The sequence below is a fragment of the Lissotriton vulgaris genome, chromosome 4_1, assembly GCF_964263255.1.
Source record: "Lissotriton vulgaris chromosome 4_1, aLisVul1.2, whole genome shotgun sequence".
Taxonomy (NCBI): Eukaryota; Metazoa; Chordata; class Amphibia; order Caudata; family Salamandridae; genus Lissotriton; species Lissotriton vulgaris.
The window spans coordinates 1,869,995,884-1,870,008,586 of NC_141691.1; positions in this window are offsets into that span (position 1 = coordinate 1,869,995,884).

Genomic DNA, 12,703 nt, shown 5'->3' on the forward strand with positions numbered 1-12,703 from the left:
GACAATCAAGGCGTTTTATCTACTTGGGGCCTCCTTCGAGTGCTTAGGAAGAAGTATGTTAATTTCGTAGTCCTGAAGTTATAATAAGACTAGTGGGCCTGTTAAACCAGTTGGTAAGGAAAAAATGGGAATTACTAGTTGAAGCTTGAGAATCCCCTGAGTGATGATAAATGACTAGTGATATTAGTATTTTTGGGTTTGATTCCACCGATAAGTTCTCATTTTCAAACACAGCTTTTGATTCGATTATCCAGAAAAAAATGAGAGATCTGCAATAACTCCACAGACCTCAGAATTACTGATGGGCCCAGTGACAGGATTTAAGGGAATCTTATAATGAGGCCCCTATCTGTTTCAGGGAGTTTACGGTGTGATTGCCAATAATTCACAAATTGTTCTCCTAAATTTCCCTTTTAAAATATTTTGGGTGCTTCCCATTTTATGGCTTTTCAATTCTGACTAACTCATACCTGGCACACCACAATCTTCTTACTGCAGCTAAATGTGAGGTCAATCAAACATTCAAGTGACGTTTGCAGTGTATGTGGTCATATAATGGCGTAAGCCACTCTTACATGTTTGCTCCAAGGGAGAGTAACATTTCTGGCTTTTGATGTACATATGATCCTCAATTCAGTTTGAATTAGTCCTCCTCTTACAGGGCTTGTATGGTTTCTTTTTTTGTGTATTAATATAGGGCCCGATTCACAAAAGTAACCTGAGACAAAATCTTAACTTCACGACTTTCGGTATTCACAAAAGGCATTTAGTAATAGTAAAGTTAGGATAGTAGTAAAGTTAGGATTCCTAACTTTACTACTACTAAACTGATACAAAATCCTAACTTTACGACTTTCGGTATTCACAAAAGGCATTTTGTAGTAGTAAAGTTAGGATTCTTAAGTTTACTACTACCAAATGCCTCCTTTTGTCAATACCGAAAGTAGTAAAGTTAGGATTTTTCTCAGTTTAGTAGCAGTAAAGTTAGGAATCCTAACTTTACTACTATTAACTGATATTTGTGAATACCAAAAGTCGCAAAATTAGGATTTTATCTCAGATTACTTTTGTGAATCGGCGCATTGTGAGTACTCCAAAGGTCTTACTTACTGAAGAAGAAGCACTAATGTTGTAAAAATCAATGTCCGCCCTCTGAGTGTTTTTCATTCCAGGCAGACATTTTCACCTCAACGGGCCTGCAGTGCAGAGACTTAAGCCATGACCTGAGAGTGCGCCCCTTGTCAGGGGCGTAGCTTTGCGGGGTACATAGGAGTGAGTTTTGGGTGTTACACCAAGTGCTTAACTTGTAAAAGGTTAAGTTCCAGGGCCCTCAACAGAAGGCCACTGCAGCCTACACCAACCATTACCCCTGCACTTCCAATGACAGTACCAAACCAGCTACTTACTATTACAAGTGTGACAGTTCAGACTATTCCTGGCCCCCACAATTATAAGAATGGCTTGGGCGGCAGGTATTAGTAATTTTTAACTTATATTGAATTAGTAAACAACTGTTGTTGTGCCTAATGTAAATCAGACAAACAGCCCACCAGGTGGCAGACTGTCATAGGAGCTGAGTCTGCCAATTAAGTGCCCGTGCCAAGCAACGGAAACCACCAGCTCAAATTAAGCACTGGTTACAGCCCCTAAAAATATATTCTGTTGTAAATAGGTGCATAGAATTACTTTTAGTCAGTTATTATGAAGTGTCTGTCGGATTTCACCTGGGATTACTAAGGGCCCGATGTAGGTCGGTCGGTAACGGCCGAAAATCGGTATTTTCGGCCGTTACCGATCGGTATACATGATTTGACATGTAGGTGCACTATTTTACCGAATCGGTAACTTTACCGATTCGGTAAAGTTACCGATTCTGTAAAATACAGAATCGGTAACTTTACCGATTCGGTAAAGTTACCGAATCGGTAAAATACCGATTCGGTAGTTTTACCGATTCGGAGCCACCCATATGTAGGTGGGACTCTTCAGAGTCCCAGGAGCCTTAACGAATCGGTATTTTACCATCAAATCCTATTTGATGGTAAAATAACGATTCCGGTGTGCATGCACATGTGTGCATGCACACCTATGCCATGTGACAGGCAGACCTGCCCTTAGGGCAGGTATGCCTGCCACATGGCACCCGTGCCTGTTTTGGGGGTGCCAGAGGGTGTCAAAGTGACACCCCCTGCACCCTTGAGAAATTCGGTATTTACCGATTCGGTAAATACCGAATCGGTAATGTCCATACATTCCTATGGGCTTCAAAGCCCATAGGAATGAATGGGCATTACCGATTCGGTATTTACCGAATCGGTAAATACCGAATTCATCCGATTCGGTATTCCAGCACATCTGGAATACCTACATATCGGACCCATTGATTTACCGATTTTAAATTACCGAATCGGTAAAATTCGGTAATTTAAAATCGGTAAATCAATTTTACCTACATCGGGCCTTATATGCCCACACAGACAAAAATGCACACACTCTCTCTAGTCTTTGGATATTTGGATATTTGGAAGGGTATTTGTAGAGCGCAGCGTTCGCTCCGGAAGGAGCATCATGGCGCTGAAAATCCTTGAAACCAGGTCACAGAGAGAAAGGGGGAAGACTAGATGGATGCTTTGGTCCAGTCGTCGAAGAGATTAAAGACCCACGTTTTAAGAAGTTTCCTAAAGGGTTTCTCAAGTGTCTGAAGTCTGAGGTGTCTCGGCATACTGTTCCAGGCTCTAATAGCCAGGGTGCTGAGGGTTTTTCCGCCTTTAGACTTCAGGTTGAACTTGGTGGGAATCATGAAGTTTTCATGAGAAGAACGGAGGGAACGGCTCGGATTGTAATGAGGGAAGCGCTTGGTAAGGTAAGAGGGGCCTGTTTTGTTAAAGGCTCGGAAAGCAACAGTGAGAATCTTAAAAAGTATTCTTTTGTGCAAGGGGAGCCAATGTAAGGTCTTCAGGGCTGAGGAGATAGAGGATTTGCGTGGGAGTTTTAGAACAAGGTGGGCGGCGGTGTGTAGAACACTTTGAAGTTTAGAGAGAGTGGACTTCTTGGTCCCTGCCAGAAGGCTGTTGCAGTAATCCACACGTGAGAGTATGAGGGCTACTGTTACTGCCTTTCTAGAGTCGAGGGGGAGAAAATCAAAGAACTTTCTCAAGGATTTGATTATGCCGAAGCATTTTCCTGCTACGGACGTGACATGGTGGTCAAAAGAAAGGTCAGAGTCAAAAAGGACTCCGAGGTTCCGGGCAGAGGTGACGGTCTGTGGGGGAGCTACAGAGTTGTCAGGCCACCACAGGGCAGGACAGAAAGCGGCATTCTTTCCAATGGGGAGGATCTCGGTTTTGTTTTGAAGTCCTTAAAAATGTTGATTAGTTTGAAAAATGTTCTGTTTTATGTGCCCCTAATAATAGTCCTCCTCTCTCTTTCCACTGTCCCTTAAAGCCTGTTATGTTGTGCTTCTAATATAATGTGTGTTAGCATGATGTGCCTGTGTGATTGTTGGGAAATCTGAAGCTCAACCCCTCCAAATCTTATTGACCAAACTATGCTCCAGCTATTTGTTTATCACAGCTCGCTGTGTGTTCTTTTAACATTTGCTGTGTTCATGTTTTAAACGTTCATTTCACTAGCAGTGCCCTTGTTCTGTGACTCTTGGTGCCCATACACTTAAATATAAAATATTTGTAGAACTACAAACAACACCTGGTAAAGTTTACAAACATAGTCAGGAAAAAAACTTTTTTGCTGCTGCATTCGAGGAAAGCACTCACTTTCTTTGTCTCCTTTGCAGGTCGCTGCCTTGGTATTTAATTCACAGTTGTGCACTTTCAGAGGGCTGTTCATAATTAGGGGTGGGCGGACATCTCCGTTCCGCCCACGGAATGTGCGGAGATTTGCCCTTCCGCCCTTGCGCAAAGAAGGCGGAGATTTGCGGCAAATCTCCGCACATTCGGGGGCGGAACGGAAGTTGGTCGCCCTCCCGCCACCCACCTCCCGCCCGCCTTATTAAATTATATTTAAAAGCCTACAAGTAAACTTAAATAAAACTTACCTTATTGCGGCCGCATCCTTGCCCATCGCGGCTTCATCTGAAAAATGTGCATGCGCGGAAGCCTGCGCATGCGCAGTCCTGGCGAGGAATGCGCATTTGCAGGCTCCCGCGCATGCACAGTTTCCAGATAAAGCCGCGATGGGCAAGGATGCGGCCGCAATAAGGTAAGTTTTATTTAAGTTTAATTTTAGGCTTTTAAATATAATTTAATAATGCCGGCGGGAGACGGGAGGCGGGTAGCGGGAGGGCGGGCGTCGCGTAACGGAAATATGCCGAGAGGCACGGAGATTGTTTCAGTCTCCGTGCCTCTCCGCGAAAGTCCCTATTCATAATGTAATACTACAAGTACTACAAAAGGCATTTCAGAGACGTACGAGTGAAGACTTCCGCCTCTCCTATCATTTCTATGTAGATATCTCTGCCAAATTGGTATTCTTTTCAGGAGTAAATGTAGGAGGGTCAAGACGGGCTGGCTGGAAAATGAGAAATACTTACTACTAAAATGAAATATTGTACAGAAACGTACGAGGGGTTTAGATAGAGACATGCTAATACAGAAACACACGCAAAAAAAGATTGAGACCATAGCTATTCACAAAACACATTTCTAAGGTTATTATACTCTAAAGGTGCCAAATGATTCAAGCACCATAAATGGACATTCACAAAGACTGCAACACATTAGCATACAAAACAATAAATGCAGGGATATAAAATAACACCTATAGGAGATAATATTGAATTATTTTAATGATTTCAGCACATATACAATTAGCTGTCTCTTCATAGCTAAAACGTGTGCCACACCGGTTTATTGCACAATTTGACTGTTTATTCATCAGAAGTTGACCCACATTTAGTGAATAAACAGTTACATTTGTGGAGTGCATTTTTAGGTCGCGCCTGGGCAGTGCATGTGCTGATCTGCGAGGCATGATGCATTCAGGTATGGACTTGAAGCTCCGCCTATCTCTTCAATTGGCTCCTGTTACTTTCCTTCCTAAATGGTTGGGTTTCATTCATAAATAGGCTTAGTAGTCCCTCCTTGGTACCGCCATGTCTGCATTTGTAACTCTCATGAGAACTGGACTTTTTACTTGTGGTGTTACACGGTCTGCTTTATCTAGCCTGGGAGCACTATTTTATTAAATGATTTGCCCTTATTCCACCCACTAAATGCTTTCCTACAAGCAACACACTGCCTCCTTTTATTTTAATTACTAATGGCGGTCCACTTTAACTATATTGGCCGCGTTTCTTTATTTATTTACTTTATCAGTGCGGTCTGCTTTAAGAGTAGTGGCCGTGCTTCTTTATTTATTTAATTTACCGGCACGGTCCGCTTTAACTTTAGCGTCCGCGCTACGAAACATTTATTTATTTGTTTGCAGTGAAAGCCCACATATATTGCTTTCACTTACATAGTGGGCACTCCTCTTTCTTTAAACGCTGCTGCCGTATTCAAGTTACAGCGAGCTACGTCTAAGGAATGGAGCATGCCCACCATTAAAGTGAAAGCATGGCATGGGGCGCTCTTACCCCAAAAAAACATTTGTTTGCGAAAAATTAATTTTTGGGGGTAAAAACACCCAGTAACATGCTTTCACTTTAATGATGGCCATGCCCCTCTCTTTAGACGTGGCTCGCTGTAACCTGAATACGGCATTCAGCGTCTAATGAAAGGGGCGTGGTCACTATGAAAGTGTTCTCGCATTTGGGAGAGTTTGAGTTATTGGCACTAGAAATGCAATGCCTTTTATATATGTGTTGGTTTTGAAAACACATAAATAAAAAGCATTGTCATTTATAATGCCAATAGCTTAAACTCTCTCAAATGCACGACCTATTGCATTACAAATGCTTGTTTTAATTCGGGCTTTCCCCTATCTCTGGGGTTGTATTACTGAAACAAATTAGCGAAGTAGGGGTTCTTTTCGAAATACACAATGTCTGAAGGCCAGACACGTTACTGAGTTTGCTCATGACACCTATAGTAGTTGCAGAAGTAAAAATGTCCCGCCAAAGGTTTTCGTTGCGAAGTCAGATAAGGCACCCTGGTCAGAAACCCATCAGTTTCTCCACCACTAGGTGAGGCAGAATAAACATGAGTTTAGTGGGGCAGGACAAAAAGTCAGTTTACAGCAGTTTTCCTGTTGAAATAAACTCTAAATGAGAGCCCTAACCCTCCCTCCCATTATAGAACACTTCTATTGTATTCAGATGGTTGCACCTTGGGTGTATTGTTTGAAGATGATGGGGCCTCTTCGTAAAGGTAAATCTACTTGTTTTTACCAACTACCAGTACATTTACTGTTTCACTTCTGAGTAATTTTACTACTTTGTGCTAATAACAAAATCTGAGTGTAAATGTATTCACAAGAGTAGATGTACATGTTTCCATACCCTGAAAGAGCAGGTGGAGCGAAATTTACGACTGTAAACTTACCACTGCCAAAAAGGAGCAGTAGTAATTCCGGCACTACCCATGGCCAATCACTAATACTGCAAATAAATAACCTCTTTATATATATGCGTGTGTGTGCATACCAGTAGGTTGTTATGGTTAGGACCTAGTTTCCATAGGAAAACTGTATTTTGCTTCACTAATAACTTTGCTATTGTTAAAAATTGGGTTTCTGGTTGGCAGAGGTATGTGTAATGTGCTTGTTTAAACACGACGACATAGGATCAATCCCTGCTTTCCTCCAGCGGCTGTTTAAAAAAAACGAAGCGTTGTCTTCGCAGCGGCAGTTGGGACACGAAAGTCACCTAATTTAACATTGGAGTTACGGTGAGGAGAGCGGAGGGAGGACTAGATATTTTTTAAAAAAAGGGAAGGAGAGTTTATGGATTTAATTACAAAAACAGGAAAAGAACTTTTCGCATAAGCTAAGCGCGTGAAATTGCCGACGCGAAGCTTGTTGCTGACGTAAGCCTCCTGTGTCCTGCTGACGTAAGCCTTTCCCTGCGTCCTACGTTTTGATCCATGTAAGCTTGACGTTGCGGTCCAAGTAAACGCTGCGCTTCAGGCATTGTCCTTGCGTATAGTTTAGCAGCGTTCCAGTCCCTTTGATGAAAGATGATTGTGACGTTTGGAAGTCTGCTTCAGGCATTGTTCTTGTGCAAAGTTTATCAGCGTTCTAGTCCCATTAAAGAAAATAGATTGTGAGGTTTACAAGTCTGCAATGTTCTAAAAACGAAGGGAAAACCTCTGTCTAGATTTTACAGTACCTCACAATAGAGGGAGAGAAAGGTTATATTTATATGTGAATATAATCTAAGTGGAAGCGCACAGTGACACAAAGGGTACAAATTTTAAATAAACTGCATATTATAATATAAAATGCTATAATCATAATTCAAGAGTTGCAGTTTAAAAAAAAAAAGAAGTGGGAGAGAATTCTTTTTTGTGATATACATAAAAAAAAAGGAGAGAGAATTTAAAAAAAATGCAGAATGTTACTCAACCTGCATTTTTTCTAACTAGCCCAGGGAACCGAATGTGAAATGGAAAAAATGGAAAAAGATTTTTGCTAACTATGCTAGGGTTTGCGGAACGAATTTAAGTGCAGAAAGGAAACACTCCCTACTTTTACATTGTCTTGGTGGAGAAGGACAAGATGTTTTGGAGCATTTACCTGATTTATCTGCTGCAGAACAAAGAAATTTAAATGAATATGAGATTGCCATTCTCCAGCTGGATCGACATTACTTGCCTAGACTCAGCACCATAATGGAGAGATATCACTTTGGTTTAAGAGAACAAAAGAAAGACGAAACAGTACAAGAATATGTGTCTTCTTTAAGGAAACTAGCGTCTTCTTGCAATTTTGGACAGACCTTAGATGAAAGAATTCGAGATCAGTTTGTTCTGAGGTGTGCGCATGATGACATAAGGAAAGAACTTTGGCTTAAAGATGAACCTCCACTCGAAGAGGTTTTAGTTATTGCAAAACAAGTTGAACATATTACAAAGTGTGTTGGTGAACTGAAAAAGGAGAAGGAGAAGCCATTTTCCTCAGACACAAAAGAAGAAACAAAAGTAGAGGAAACTATTTGTCAAGTTAAAAAACAAGAAAGTATAGTAATACAAGATAAACAAAATACTTTTCCTAGCACTTCAAATCTTAGTATGAGTAATAAATGTTCATGTTTTAGGTGTGGACAAGTCAGTCATCTAGCTAACTCACCTATATGTCCTGCTCTAAAAGTTGTTTGTAACCAATGTGGTAAAAGAGGACATTATGCTAAATTTTGTAGAACAAAAATGAACAAGGGTGATAATTTTAAGAAGAAATGGTCTCAACCAGTAATAAGATCTATTTGTTTTGAAGTTTCTTCTAATAAGTCTGTTCATCCTTCTCATTTTGTTTCCATTGAAAGTACAATGATAAATTTCAAATTTGATTCATGTTCAAAAATAACAATAATTGATGAGAAGTTGTTTGATGAGAATTTTTGCAAAAAGGTGAAATTATTGAAATGTGATATTTCTCCTTTAGGTTATAGTGACAAACCGATAAGAATGTTAGGTTTCTTTATGACTGAGATAGAGTTGGGTAGTCACATCATTGTTGGCAAAGTCTATGTAGCAAAAAAAGGTGATGCACTGTTAGGGTGGCTTCATCAACGCCAACTTGGAGTAAAACTTGATCCTAATGCTTCTCCACAGGTTCAAATTCAAGAAGTTATTGATTCTGATTCAGTAAAGAGTAGTGATAATTTGGCTGATGCCTTAGCGGTACAATTTCCAAATGTATTTGGAGAAGGTTTGGGATGTTTACGTGGGTACAAACATCACATTAAGTTGAAAAATTATGCTGTTCCTGTTACAAAAAAAGTAAGGAGAATTCCGTTAATGGAACAAACCAAAGTTCAAGAAGAATTAGAAAAACTGGTAAAGAATGAGATAATAGTGCCTGTTGAAGCAACAGAATGGCTTGCTCCTGTTGTAATTGTTAAGAAACCGACAGGAGAAATTTGTTTATGTATAGATTTAAGATCTTTAAATAGAGAAGTTGTTGTGGATAGATTTCCTCTTCCCAACATTGATGAGATGGTTGGTACACTGGAAGGGGCGAAGTATTTCACTACTCTTGATTTAGCTTCCGCTTACCACCAGGTGGAACTAGATGTGTCCTCTCAGGATTTGACTGCTTTTATTACACCTATGGGCACTTTTAAATTTAAGAGGATGCCTTTTGGTCTAGTTTCCGCAGCCTCTGTTTTTCAAAGGATTATGGCAAGAATTTTGAAGGGGTTGATGGGTGTGAAGTGTTATCAAGATGATCTTTTAATTTATGGAAAAGATGTTCAAGAGCATGATAAACGTGTGCGTTCTGTGTTAAAACGTTTGGATGAGGCAAGAATGTCTCTTAAAAAAGCTAAGTGTAAGTTTAGAGTAGAAGAGGTAAATTACTTAGGACATCGCATTACTGGTAGAGGTATTTTTCCAAAAATGGATTTAGTTGAAACTATTGACAAAGTAAAAGAACCTGTTAATAAGGAGGAGTTACTCTCTTTTCTTGGTATGGTAGAGTTTTATGGAAAATTTATAAAAAAATTTGCTGACAAAACTCATAATTTGAGAAGGTTGACAGCTAAGAATGTGGTTTTTGAATGGTCACCTGAGTGCATGGATGAATTTGTTTGTATCAAGAAAGAGTTAAGAAAAGCTCCTTCTCTTCATGCTTTTGTCCCTGGTCTTCCCACTGTTTTGTTTACAGATGCAAGAGACAAAGGTCTTGGGGCTGTGTTGGTACAAAGAAAAGATGGTAGAGATTCTCTTATCTGTTGCTCATCTAAGTGTCTTAAAGGCTCTGAACTAAATTACTCTGTGATAGAGAAAGAAGCACTTGCAATTTTGTGGGCATTAAGAAAGTTTAAAAATTTGATTTGGGGTTCAAAGATATGCATTTTATCTGATCACAAGCCCTTGAGAGAGGTGTTCTTAAAAAAAGGATTAGATGCTATATCTTCAAGAATTAGAATATGGGTTGTTTCTTTACAGGAGTTTGATTTTGAGGTTGAGTACATACCCGGTCTAGCTAATAAATCTGCAGATTGTTTGTCTAGATTGGTAGATAAGGACAATGTTCAAGAGGATGATGCTATTGGCTTTGATGAAAACATTAATGTATGTGAGATTACTGATGGGGCAATTGAAGAATCTGAGTGGATGAAGGAGTTGGAGAAGGATGATGAGATTTGTCGTGTTATGTCCTTGTTGAAGAGTAATTCTCGGTTAGAAAAACCTTGGTTATTGGTTTCGGATGAACTCTCTGTTTCGGAGGGTTTGTTAACTCGTGGAACCAAACTTGTTCCTCCTCTAGGTATCAGGAATAAATTACTGTCACATGCTCATTCTGGCCATTTGGGTATTGTGAAAACTAAGGAGATACTTTGTTTGCAATTCTGGTGGCCTGGTATGGATCTTGAAATAGAAAGGTTAGTCAGGGATTGTGTGGAGTGCTGTGCTAGTGACAAGATTCTCAAGACGAGGCAAATGCCCATGGTTAAAAGAGTACTACCGAATCACCCTTGGGATGGGGTTTCCATTGATATTTTAGGTCCATTATCTGGTGTTTCTGATACCCCCTATCTGATTGTTCTCATGGACCTTTATTCAAGGTGGATAGAAGTTTCTTCTGTGAGTGAGATTACCTCTAATTCTGTGATTAAGTTTTTGGAAAGTGTGTTCAATAAGGAAAGCTTTCCAAACAGTTTATTGTCTGACAATGGTCCTCAATTTTGTTCTTCTCTGTTTTCTGATTTTTTTTAAAAATGTGGTATTATGCATAAGAAATGTTCTTTATACCATCCGGAAACTAACGGTGCCATTGAAAGGGTCAACAGAACTCTTAAGGAGTCTATACAGTTAGCTCGGTCTTCTGGTTTGAATTGGAAGGCAACTCTTCAAGACAGGATTTATGCTTATCGAGTTGCTCCACATTCATCAACTGGAAGATCTCCTTTTGAGTTATTCAAAGGGAGAGTTCCTAATACGTTGTGGTGTCCAGGATGGATGAAGAACAATAAGGGTTTGGTGGATAATGGGATTGGTGAGTGGAGAAGTAGGGAGTTGAACAAACAATGTGCTCGAAAAGAATATTTTGATAACCGTAAAAGTGTTGCTTTTCAAGATGTTAAAGTTGGTGACTATGTTAAAATTAAGACACCTGTAGGGTGCAAACCTTGGTCAAAATACACTGATGTAAGAGCTGTTGTTAAAGTTTTTAGAAATGCTGTTAAGACAGAAGATGGGAGAATTTGGAATAAGAGTCGTGTTGTTGTGGTTGACCCTAGTTCATTTGTTCATGATGCCTCTTTCCACAGCAATCCATCTTCCAGCAAGTTTCTTCGTGTTAACAACAGTTCTTATAATGGTCTGAGTTGTTATCTTCTCACAAGAGGAGTCAAAGGATACGTAGAGCTCCCATTTATTTGAAAGACTATGTTTAGCTCTATGAACTGTTTTATTTTTAAAGATGTCTCTTTGAGAATGTTGAGCTTCCATTTTATTTGTAGGACCTCATTTATTTATTTATCTCTGTTTTGTTAGGAAGGAAGATGTGTAATGTGCTTGTTTCCCTGTTCTCTTCATGTAAATTGACCTTTCCCCTTTAAGTTTATGGAACTCCTTACCTTGATTCTCTTTGAGAACCCAATGTTGTCATCTGGCAGTTGCTGGACGTCGATCTGTGGATGAGGTTAATAAACCCACCTTCTTATCTTCATTATCTCTGCTTGCTTCTTTATGTGGTAAATACCACAGTATGCACCCAGCCCAAGCAGGAACCACAATCCTAGTCAGGGTAAATTGCATACAGACCCTAAATTAACCTGTGCTCACCCTCTGGTAGCTTGGAAAAGAGCAGTCAGGCTTAACTTAAGAAGCAATGTGTCATGTATTTGTGTAACACTTAAAACAGTGAAACCACCACACAAAAAGTTACTACGATTAAAATGACTGTGCAGCTCCCCGGTGTATCACCTTTAATAATGTGGACCTCAGGTATATCTAAAAAGCGAAGCGGCTGGGGAGGACTCGCTCAGGTAGAACTGTCCGATGGGTCTTTTGATGTATGTGTGACTATAAAGGACATTGTTGTCCTCCCACACCAGGATGCCTGTATTCCCTAAAATCTATGGTTAATGTACCTAAAGCCACTTGGATTATCCATGGTTGTTAGAATATGTGTCTTGGGATTAGGCTGCCAGAGATAGTTAGGGATCCATATCCCTGAAGAATGTCCCGGACCTGTTAAGGCTAAACATTAGGGCAGAAACATGTTGGTTTAGAGAGACGGGTTAAGCTATTGTCCTCAAAGACACCTCCTCAATTCTGTTTTTAGTTATACTTGAGGTCCCCATTATTAAAGATGATATACCGGGGAACTGCAAGGTATTTTCAATTGATCAGGATCCTGCTTTTGGCCAGTAGCTTTTATATAGGAACTCCCTCTGTCAGGAGTTTGAGTCCATCCTGGTGTCACTGTCCTACCAGGGTGGGTAGAAGTTGCTGAGGATGAAGCATGATACGGCTTCCTCTTCCATAAGAATGGTCTTTCCTCATGCTATGACAGTAGTTCTGTGATGTCCCTACTCTGGACTCTGACTTGCATACCATTGCTGAGGTTAGAGCCTTCC